Consider the following 12,747-nt stretch of genomic DNA (forward strand, 5'->3'; position numbering starts at 1 on the left):
TCCCTCGTGACTAATCTCATTATGTCGGTCTGGGGCTCCGCGCATACATGTCTGAACCTCAATTATGTTGTGATCTGAGTATATTGTTTTTGATATGGTGACATTTCGTATCAGATCATCATTGTTAGTGAAGATGAGGTCTAGTGTATTCTCCAGTCTAGTAGGCTCTATTATTTGCTGGTTTAAATTGAATTTTGTGCAGAGATTTAAAAGCTCGTGTGAGTGTGAGTTTTCATCAGAGCTGCCTCCTGGTGTTATTACTGCAACAATATTATTTGCTATATTCCTCCATTTTAGGTGCCTTAAGTTGAAATCCCCCAGGAGCAAGATGTTGGGTGCAGGAGCTGGCAGATTTTCCAGACAGTGGTCAATTTTTAACAGCTGTTCCTGGAATTGCTGGGATGTTGCATCCGGAGGCTTGTAGACTACCACAATGACTAGGTTTTGGTTCTCGATCTTTACTGCTAAAACTTCCACTACATCATTTGAGGCATTCAGCAGTTCTGTGCACACAAGTGACTCTGCAATGTACAGGCCAACCCCCCCCCCCTTTTGCCTGTTCACTCTGTCGCATCTGTATAGGTTGTAACCTGGGATCCATATTTCGTTGTCCAAGTGATCCTTTATGTGGGTCTCAGTGAAAGCCGCAAACATTGCCTTTGCCTCTGCAAGCAGTCCACGGATGAAAGGTATTTTGTTGTTTGTTGCTGGCTTTAGACCCTGTATATTTGCAAAGAAGAATGTCATCGGACTGGTGGTATTGTTGGTACTGGGGGGGGGGGGGGGGGGGGGGGGGTTCCGGCATTAGTATCTGTATCTGTTGGTTTGGAGTGGAGGCCATCGACTGTGGTTCCACTCCAGGAATGACTGGATTTGGTGTACGATTTCTGCCATTTCCTGCCAGTTTTTTTTCTTCCTGGCACTAAAAAACCTCTCCCTCTTGAGTGGCTGTGGCTACCCAGGTTTTCCCATGGCCTGGATGTTTTGTATCTTTTTGTCCCCTTTAGATGGTGTGCCTGGCAATTTAAGTTATAGCACAGTCTTTCCTGTACTGAAGAGGGACACATTTCAGGGTGAAAAAGCTTACAGGAAGGGAGTTTGCATTTTCCTGTTGTCATATGGGCATGGCATTTTCTAGGGTGGTCATAGTTGCACGTCCCATCTGTTTTTTCCAGATTTCCCATGCCTGCAGATACCAAGTGCATAGTATGTGCACAGGCTTGGTTTCCGTTTGCCTTGGGTTTCTGTGACTGTATTCCCTGTTGGTGCATGTTTGCCTTGGGTTTCTGTGACTGTATTCCCTGTTGGTGCATGTTTACCTGTCTTATTCCTATCCTCCCTAGCACCAACAAAGGAGCTCCCACCAGTTGTTTTTGGTAATATATCCTCACTATTGCTAGTGGAGTCCTCTTGTTTGCTATTTCCTGTGGTATTTCTAGTTTGCAATATTGGTTTTATCTTATCTTTGACTACACTTGATTCCCCACTACGGCTCCTGTCTCCCATGAGGTCATTTATATGCATTCCATCCTGCATACAATTCCCGACTACCTGGACAAAATCTCCAGCTTCACCATTACTGTCTCCCAGGACAGCACCTCCAGCTTCACCATTACTGTCTACCAGGACAGCACTATCAGCCCCACATTTACTGACAACCAGGACATCACCTCCAGCCTTACAGTTTCTGTCTACATGACCAGCATCAAGGGCAGTACCATCCAGCCCAGACTTTTTATGTTCCCATCTGTTGTAGAAAGCTTCCAGGTTGTCTATGAAAGCAGCTTTGATGTTATCCTCTTTTAATACCAATGTGATATTAGTCCACAGATTTATCTCATTTTGACATACCCAAAAACACTTCCCTGTTTTAATACTTCTTGTAGCTAGTTCTTGGATATTTGCACAAGGGGCGTGACACCAATTTCCACAAAAATGACAATTTATCCATGTTGAAGCCAGTTTGTTTGATTGATTGCAGACTACACAGGGCTTCATAATGATTTGAATGGTTGAATTACTGTAATTCTACTAGCAACCTCTTGAATACTCTATTTATAACCTCCTTAAAGTGAAGCTCTAGCTATTTGTATTTCTATTTCTAACTGTACTTGTATGTTAGGACAGCTTACCGGAGTACGCTCCTGTTTTTTATTTATTGTTTGTGTTTATAAGGGCGCCTACAACCCCATCCATTTACAGTCTGCTTTATTGTCCAACGAAACCGTTTGAAATCGGTCGAGGGTTCGGACCAGTCGAGGGTTCGGAACCAGTCTGATTTGATCAGTGGGTCACTTATTTAAAACATACTGGTCGGTGATTTGGGCTAACACATGAAGGATCTACTGGAAGTTATCTACCCGAGTAATATGCGATTTGATTAATACAAAAAGTATAACTTGCGTGTTGAAGGACCAGTGATTGCTGGCAGCTCCTACAATGACGAATGGTCGACCTCAACCCTTGTTTATCAATCACTGTATCTAGCTTTTCTAGGTTTTTTTCCGTCTCCAATACAATAAATGCTATATTATCACTATAGTTGACTGGTGGAACTTTTGGAGAAAGGAAGCTTTTTCTGTAGTAATATTTGCTTCTCGTTATGTATATTGCGACTGCTGGTAACTACAGGTTATATGAGATTCACAGTATACGTCTGGTATTTCAAGAAAAAAGAAACTAATGAAAGTCACTCCACTCCACTAAGTACTATTACAATACTGGTTAGTTGCTACTACAACACTGTATTCTGCTAATCACTGGTATCCCTAGATTATATGCGAGTACACTAGCAAGCCAGGAAGATTTAAAACAGCTGACCAGTATGGTAAGTTTCTGGCGACTTCTGGCACCTGCCTCTATAGGCTTATCACTTCATTTACAAATTCACCTGTTTTCAAATGACACTTTAGCCTTTATTATCTATATACTATTATCTATACTAGGGAGCCACTGTAGTATACACTATACACTATGTATACACAATATTATCAGGGAGATTTTCTTTCCTCTGACAAAGAAAAGTTCTATTATTATTATTTTGCACACGGCACACTAGGCCTATTCCCCTCTGGCAGTAAACTCTGCTAGGTAGTGCACACTAATTCTCCTTTTTTGACTCAGTATATAATGTCTTCCGCCCAAGATTGGTTCCAGGCGCTAGAGGGATGTATTGTATAAGATTGATGGCACAAATTAAAGTTCTAGCACGTAAGAGCGACCGTGAAAACATGAGAAAACACTGAGCACAATGGGGCACGCTGGCACGCTGGCTACATGACACGATTGCAAACAAACTATACCACCGGCGGGATTGAACCCGCGGTCAGAGAGTCTCAAAACTCCAGACCGTCGCGTTAGACACTGGACCAGCTAGCCACAATAAGATTCGTCCAACTAGGTATATTTCTACACCATAGGAAGGTTAGCATAGGCACCACTGTGACCACAAATGCAAGTTTTTACAGACGAATCTCCAGCTAGCGTGGCCGTGACGAACTCTAGCTCAAGTCCCCTCACTGCCGTCAAAATGACTCACGAAATCGTAATGACACGATTGCAAACAAACCATACCACCGGCGGGGTTGAACCCACGGTCAGAGAGTCTCAAAACTCCAGACCGTCACGTTAGCCATGCTAGCTGGAGATTCGTCTGCAAAAACTTGCATTTGTGGTCACAGTGGTACCTATGCTAACCTTCCTATGGTGTAGAAATACACCTAGTTGGACGAATCTTATTGTGGCTAGCTGGTCCAGTGGCTAACGCGACGGTCTGGAGTTTTGAGACTCTCTGACCGCGGGTTCAATCCTGCCAGTGGTATGGTTTATTCCCTCATCTATGTTGTTTATGTAAATTGTGAACAGCAAGGGGCCCAACACTGACCCCTGTGGAACACCGCTTGTGACATGCCCCAATTCTGATTTCTCCCCATTTATGCAAACTCTCTGCTGCCTATTTGTCAACCATGCCTCTACCCAGGAAAAAATTTCTCCTCCTATTCCGTGTGCCTTAAGTTTCCTCAATAGCCTCTGATGTGGAACTCTATCGAAAGCCTTACTGAAGTCCATATACACAATATCATATTCAATACCATGATCTACCTCCTCAAATACCCTAGTGAAAAAAGTCAGTAAATTCGTAAGACAGGAAAGTCCCTTTGTAAAACCGTGCTGAGATTCATTAATCAAATTATACCTTTCAAGATGGCTATGTATGCTTCGGCAATTATTGATTCCATAAATTTACCAACTATGGAGGTAAGGTTTATTGGTCTATAGTTCAGAGCTAAGGACCTGTCACCTGCCTTGTAAATAGGTATTACATTTGCCATTTTCCACTTGTCTGGTAGTATGCCCGTTTGTAGTAATATATTGAAAAATTAGCCAAAGGTATGATAAGTTCCTCTTTACATTCCTTTAAAACCCTTGCAAACAGTTCATCAGGGCCTGGGGATTTGTTAGGTTTTAATTTCTATATTTGTCTAAGGACCATGTCACTAGTTACCCCAATCGTGCATAGTTTATTATCGCCCTGTTCTACATAATTTATTATTTATGGAAATTTGCTAGTATCTCCGTGAGTAAAAACTGAGAGGAAGTGCTAAAAAGTTCACACATTTCCATATCATTGTCAGTGAACTGACCTTAGTTACTCTTAAAATATCCCATTAGAAAATCTCTCAACATTCCACAAGACAATCTGATTTCCTTAGGGTAGAGTGACATGATCATATGGCACAACACAGTGATAAGACCATCACTATAATGCTATTGTAAAGTGTCAGAAAAGAACCCTTCTCTTTCTCTGGAAGGAGCAAAATTTTACATTAGGGAAAATGCTCCTACTAATGAGGGGAAAAAATGAAGTGAAAGTATGCAAGCTCGATCTGAGGAAGTGAAAAAAGGATCAGTTCCTTGAATCAAGCGCACCCTACTGGCATCAAAGAATCTCCCATAGGGGAAACCTCCAGTAGTATTTTCCATCATCAGAGGGCCCACGGGATGGCCATAGATGTCCTATGGTTGGGTCACCCAACACACTCCAAGATGATCCGATTTCCATCGGGTGAAGTGACACAATGACCACGGCACTACCTTCAGAAGGTATAGTAGACCAAGGAAGGGCCTATACCTCTTTTCTATTCATCACGACGAGGGGTTGGGGGTTTTCAGGTTCGATTTAAGGAAACAGAGGATGAATCTGATTCCTTGCATCAAGATCCTTTGCCTCATTAAAAAATACCCTTGAAACAGCTCCCTAAATAATTATTATAATAAGAAAGCTCTAAACCTACTAGATTCATACAGCACTGCAGGGCAGGGATTGATGTAGGATCAAAGGATAAGCAAGGCTGGAGAGGACAACAAAGGTAAAGCTAGGAAGGGCTGTGAGGAGTGCTAAAGGAAGGATTATCAAAGTTTGTGGAATAAATCAGTTGCTTTCAAAAAGTCGAAGAAGGAGTCTGTGTCAAAGGTGGGGCCATCAGCAAGGAGGGAAGATAAAGTAAGGGCGTTTGAGCAGTGATGACGTTGGAGGAAATTTCTGCTTGTTCGTTGATAGGACAGTTCAACAGAATATGGGAAATTGAAACTCGAACCAAACAATTCTCACAAAGTGGAACAGGGCACCTCTCCATGAGATACCCGTGAGAGAGACGAGTGTGTCTGATGCAAAGATGGGAGAGTAATGTTTCCCAGCCTTGGTATCAATGACAAGAGGGCCAAAAACTCAAACTTGGTTTGATAGAATGTAATTTATTATGAGTCACATCAGACCAACGTTGTTGCCAACGGTTGCGGAGGTGAGTAGAGGTTGCAGCAAAATAATCCGAGAATGGAATACCTCCATGTGAAACTGGGAGGTCATGTACTGCAGACTGCGCAGCCGAGTTTCCCTGCTCATCAACAAGACCAGGGACCGAACAGAAAACGATTTTATTTTTGTTAGTAATGCAGTGCAACCAAAGTTATATATGAAGAGCTAGGAGATGAGGTGGAAATAAATGGTATAAAATACCGACACAATGGAAATACAAACACAAGCAGCATAATGTGGTCCTTTATTGACAACGTTTCACCCACACAGTGGGCTTTATCAAGTCACAAACAGATCTACCTGGGTGAAAGGTATGTGAGTATTTATAGGATGGAGTCAGGTGGAGAATGCTAGGGTCAGGTGGAGAATGCTGCATGTGACCATCTTCCGAGTAGGGTGATAGAGTCTAGGACCTTGGGTAGCTTTAAAAAGAGATTGGACGAGTATATGAGTTGACCTTCTGCAGTGTTCCTCCATTCTTATGTTCTTATGTGGGATAGCGATGAAGAAATTTCTTGGCAAGGGGTTCAGCTATATTATAGAAGCCGTTGTTTTGGTCAAAGTTGTTGGATATACAGATAAGTGATGATTCCAGGATTCTTCGGTATTGAGTGTTGTCTTCTCTGGCGATAAGTCTTGCATTTCTCTAGTTGATTAAATGGTTGTGTGAATTTCGGTGTTGAACACAGGCATTCCTTGAATCGTTAGATCTGCCTGCACACTGCCAGTCGAGGTAAGAACATTGTTTTAGTTGGGGACAGCCAGATTAAGTTTATGGATAGGGCTTTTTGTCATAGGGATAGGAATAGGAGGCACAGGGTGTGTTTTCCTGGGGCAGGGATGTTAGCCGTCTGGACATCATGAGAGGTAATGGGAGTAATCCTATTATCTGTCTCAGTGCTGGAGGCAATGATGTTGGCAGACATAGGAGTGAGGACCTGATTAGCAGGTATAGATCAGCAATAGAGATAATTAGGAAGAAGGGTGGGAACCCTGTCATATGTAGTATTTTGCCAAGGAGAGGAGTTGGAAATGAATGGTTGTCCAGGGCAATTGGTGTCAATTGCTGGCTGGACAAATACTGTAAGGAAAATGTGGTAACATTCATTGAAAATCTCCCAACTCCTGCCCCGAACATCTTAGTACTAGGAGATTTCTACTTGAGACACCTAAAATGGAGGAGTATAGCTGCATGGGGCTCAACAACAATAAACCATCTCAACAAAAAGCTGCAGTCAGAATGATAAATTCCCACTACAGGCAGCACACTCCAAAAATATTCAAAACTCTAAACCTACTCACCATTCAGAACATCCATACTTATTACTGCACCTACTACATTCATAGAACACTTAATTCTGATGTAAACCCTCCCCTCAAACGCCTCCTTACCAACCTCAACAGAACACACGACCATAACACAAGGCATAGATCACTCTTTGATGTTCCTCGAGTCCATCTCATGCTATGCAAAAACTCAATGCACATAAAAGGCCCTAAAATCTGGAATTCATTACCTGTGAATATAAAAGAAACACTGTTTATAAATTAAAGTCTCTTCTCAAAAATCACTTACTCACCCACAACTAAATAAATACTGAATAATTGTATCTCATAAATTGTATCTCGTAAATGTTTCTCATTATTGTATCTCATAAATGTCTAACCTGTGACCCAATCAAACTATTTTTTAATTACATTACCTAACAGAATACTCCAATCTACTGAATGCTCAGCAACACAGTAAATGACCATATGACCTGTCTTTGTAATACTCATTTGTGCTAAATTGTTATCTGTTTACAATAATGTTTTTACCACTGAATATATCATTGCTTAGTTAATCTTAAGTTAATTTTAAGCCTGTTCATAATGCTCTGCATACAAGGGGCTTTGGCATGTTGCACTGTAATAACTTTGTACTTTACTGTATCATGTTCAAATAAATAAATAAATAAAAAACAATGTTTTAGCAGAGATCACCCCCGGAGGCAGCTCAAATGAAAATTCACACACACGAACTATTAAATCTCTCCACCAAATTCACCTTAAACCAGCAAATAGTAGAGCCTGCAAGACTAGAAAATATGTTGGACCTCATCTTCACTAACAATGGTGATCTAATACATGATATAACTGCATCAAAGACAATACACTCAGATCACATCATAATAGAGGTATAGACATGTATACACGTGACATGTATACACATGTGAGCAGTCATGAAGGTCTCTTCATGAAATTCAATTTCAATAACAAAAACATACAATGGGATCAAGTATACCATGTTCTAAATGAAACAAGCTGGGAAGATATCCTAAACAACACGGATCCGAACATTTGCCTTGAAAAAATTAATTCTGTGATTCTTGAGATCTGCTCAAGACACATTCCATTAAGAAAAAGAAAGAGAAGATGTAAACTAGAAGGAGACATTCCCTATACAAACGAAGGCGAAGAGTCACAAAGCTGCTGAGTGGGGCCAATATATCTGAAATACGAAGGAAGGTACTAGTCAATGATATTGCAAATATCGAACTTAATTTCTTAGTCCCGTTTAGCTTTTCTTATTCCCTTTTTAACGTCCCTCTTAATGTCAGTATACTGATTCATAAGATGACCCTCACCTCTTTTGATGCACCTATAAATTCCTTTCTTCTGCCCTAAGAGATATTTGAGCCTATTATTCATCCATTTTGGGTCACTTCTATTTGATCTAATTTCTTTATATGGGATAAATGTTCTTTGGGCAGTAAGTATAGTGTTAAGAAAGCTGTCATACTGATAGCTCTCTTTGTTACCCCAGTCCACAGATGATAAGTGTTCTCTAAGCTCATTGTAATCTGCTAAGCGAAAATCTGGGACCATTACTGAGTTATCTTTACTATTATGCTTCCATTCAATGCTAAAGATAATTGATTTGTGGTTGCTTGTGCCGAGTTCCTCTGTAATTTCTAAATTATTAACAAGGGTTTCCTTGTTTGCCAGAACCAAGTCCAGCAGGTTATTTCCCCTTGAAGGTTCTGTCACAAACTGCTTCAAAAAAACAATCCTGAACTGTTTCTAAAAAGTCATTAGATTCTAAATTTCCAGTCAAAAAATTTCAATCAATTTGACTAAAGTTAAAGTCCCCTAGAATTACTATGTTATCGTGCCTTGTGGCCTTAACAATTTCCTCCCAAAGTATTCTCCCTTGGTCCCTATCTTAGTTTGGGGGACGATATATCACGCCTAAAATCAATTTCACATACCCCTCTGAAAATTCTATCCAGACAGACTCTGTATGTGTTATTTCAGACTTTATACCTGCTTTTATGCAACAATTTAAATGATCTCGGACATAGAGTGCCACCCCTCCCCCCTTACCATTACGTCTATCTACCTGAAACAACCCTGAATGTGACATTCAGCAGGCATGTCCCAATTTTTCATATTAAACCACGTCCCAGTTATAGCAAAAACATCACTGTTACCCGCACTTGCAACTAATCTCAATTCGTCCATCTTATATCTTTAGAAAACCTCCCTTCTCTTTTCTCTTTCTGCTGATTTCTGTTCCTCCACTATACCTGTTACTGTCCTTGTCACCTAGTGCCACTGGGATTCCAATATTCACCATTAACTCTACCTCATATAAATCCCAGTAATCTATTTGCCTTATTACGTACGCTTAGGCATTGCTGTCTTGGTTTAAGGTTACTGCTTACCATAACCCCCAAGTCCTTTTCGCAATCTGTATGGTTAAGTTCTACATTATTTAACTTATAAGTGCTAGGGTTATGGACACTCCCGAGCTTCAGAACCTTGCATTTATCTACATTGAACTGCATCTGCCACTTTTCTGACCAAGAGTAGAGTTTGTCTAAATCCTCCTGAAGTTCCCTAACATCTACGTTTGAATCAATTATCCTACCTATCTTCGTGTCATCGGCGAATTTGCTCATATCACTAGTAATTCCTTCATTACTAGTGATATGAGCAAATTCGCCGATGACACGAAGATAGGTAGGATAATTGATTCAAACGTAGATGTTAGGGAACTTCAGGAGGATTTAGACAAACTCTACTCTTGGTCAGAAAAGTGGCAGATGCAGTTCAATGTAGATAAATGCAAGGTTCTGAAGCTCGGGAGTGTCCATAACCCTAGCACTTATAAGTTAAATAATGTAGAACTTAACCATACAGATTGCGAAAAGGACTTGGGGGTTATGGTAAGCAGTAACCTTAAACCAAGACAGCAATGCCTAAGCGTACGTAATAAGGCAAATAGATTACTGGGATTTATATCAAGAAGTGTAAGCAACAGAAGTCCAGAGGTCATACTGCAGCTTTATACATCATTAGTAAGGCCTCACCTAGATTATGCAGTTCAATTCTGGTCTCCATATTACAGAATGGACATAAATTCGTTAGAAAACATTCAGCGTAGGATGACTAAATTAATACATAGCATTAGAAATCTTCCTTATGAAGAAAGATTGAAGACTCTTAAGTTACATTCACTTGTTAGACGAAGAATGAGGGGAGACCTGATCGAAGTGTATAAGTGGAAGATAGGTATTAATAAAGGGGATATTAACAAGGTCTTGAGAATATCTCTCCAAGAGAGAACCCGCAGTAATGGATTTAAATTAGATAAGTTTAGATTTAGAAAGGACATAGGAAAGTATTGGTTTGGAAATAGGGTAGTAGATGAGTGGAACAGTCTACCTAGTTGGGTTATTGAGGCTAGGACTTTGGGTAGTTTCAAATTTAGGTTGGATAAATACATGAGTGGGATGGGTTGGATTTGAGTGGGACTCATTCTGCCTATTACTGGTTTCCCTAAAACTCACACTATTGCTGCACTGAGAATTCACTGATTTTCCACAAAAACCCATACCACTATCTATTTCTAGTTTAAAGACCTAACAGCTGCTTCCACTGCACTGGCCAGTGCTCCCACCACAAACCTAAATAAGTGAACCCCATCCTTGGCATGCATGTCATTTCTACCATAGAAGAGGTCCCAGTTGTCTATGAATGTTACTAAATTTTCCTTACAGTATTTGTTCAGCCAACAATTGACACCAAAAATGCCCTGGACAACCATTCATTGCCAACTCCTCTCCTGGACAAAATGCCACATATCACAGGGTTCCCACCCTTCTTACTAATTATCTCTATTGTTGTCCTATACCTGCTAATAAGATCTTCACTCCTACATCTGCCAACATCGTTGTCTCCCGCACTGAGGCAGATGATAGGATTGTTCCCATTACCTTTCATGATATCGTCTAGATGGCTAACAATACCCTCTGCCCCCTCTAATTTGATTAATGAATCTCAGCATGGGTTCACGAGAGGTCGTTCCTGCCTTACAAATTTAGTGACGTTCTTCAATAAAACATTTGAGGCAGTAGACAGTAATAAAGAATATGATAATGTTTATTTGGATTTCAGTCAAGCCTTCAATAGAGTACCTCACAAGAGACTCTTAAGAAAGGTGGCAGCTCATGGTATAGGGGGAAAAGTTCTAGCATGGATAGAGGCATGGCTTACCAATAGAAAGCAGAGAGTTTTCATTAATGGGGTCAAATCTGAATGGGGATTAGTCACTAGTGGCGTTCCACGAGGATCAGTTTTAGGCCCTCTTTTGTTCGTAATTTACATTAACGACCTTGATGAAGGAATTACAAGTGACATGAGCAAATTTGCTGATAATACAAAAATAAGCCATATGATTCATTCTGAGGAGGATACCAATGAACTCCAGGAGGATTTAGACAAATTAATGCCTTAGTCTGAAAAATGGCAGATGAAGTTCAATGTGGATAAGTGTAAGGTATTAGTCCTTTGTAATGAAAATAACCCTCAAAGTTATAAACTAGGTGAAGTAGAGCTTGATTATACAGTATGTGAAAAAGACTTGGGAGTCGTGGTAGGCAGAAATCTAAAGCCAAGACTGCAGGCTAACAGATTATTGCTATTTATTTCAAGAAGTGTAAGTAACAGAAGTCCAAAAGTTATTTTACAGCTGTATACATCACTAGTAAGATTATGCCGCTCGGTTTTGGTCTCCTTACTACAGGATGGATATAAACTCACTACAGAGCATACAAATAAAAATGACTAAAATGATTTACTGTATAAGGAATCTCCTGTATGAATCTCCACTCTCTGGAGAGACGTAAAATGAAGGAAGATATCATCGAGGTGTGTAAGTGGATGATGGGCATAAACAAAGGTGATGTTAATAAAGTACTGAGTGTGTCGAACCAGGAAAGAACCAGAAATAATGGATTTAAGTTGGATAAATTTAGATTTAGAAAGGACATAGGTAAGTACTGGTTTTCGAACAGAGTGGTGGATGCATGGAATGGTCTTCTGAGTAGGGTGATCGAGGCTAGGACCTTGGGTAGCTTTAAAAAAGAGATTGGACAAATATATGAGTGGGAGGGGCTGGGTGAGATTGGCATCATGGGTATGGGAGTTAATTCTTGGGTAGTTTTGGGTAGAGGTGGTTTTGATAAGGACCTGCCTTGTATGGGCCAGTAGGCTTTCTGCAGTGTTCCTCCATTCTTATGTTCTTAACATCCATTACTATCCTGTATGCAGAAGAGTCGTGAAGGTCATGAGAGCGGACAATACAGCGGAGGCAATGAACATCACGACGATCGTTCAAGGATGGAACATTCGCTTCTGCATAGAGGCTCTCGAAAGGTGAGCAAACAGCACCTAGACATAAATGTAATCCCTGATGATGGATGGGATCAAGTTTAGAAAGAGTTGCAGGAAAGGCTGCAGAATATATCTGGTCACCATAATATAGCTTTGATAAAATCATGGCTGAATGCAGATGAAGGAGAGTTCGATGATCTGCTCCCCATAAAAGATGAGTGAGTTTTAAGAAGGTTCAGCCAGCTATGGCAAGTTGCTTTTGGGAGGGTAAT

This window comes from Cherax quadricarinatus, chromosome 5 (assembly GCF_038502225.1).
Source record: "Cherax quadricarinatus isolate ZL_2023a chromosome 5, ASM3850222v1, whole genome shotgun sequence".
Taxonomy (NCBI): domain Eukaryota; kingdom Metazoa; phylum Arthropoda; class Malacostraca; order Decapoda; family Parastacidae; genus Cherax; species Cherax quadricarinatus.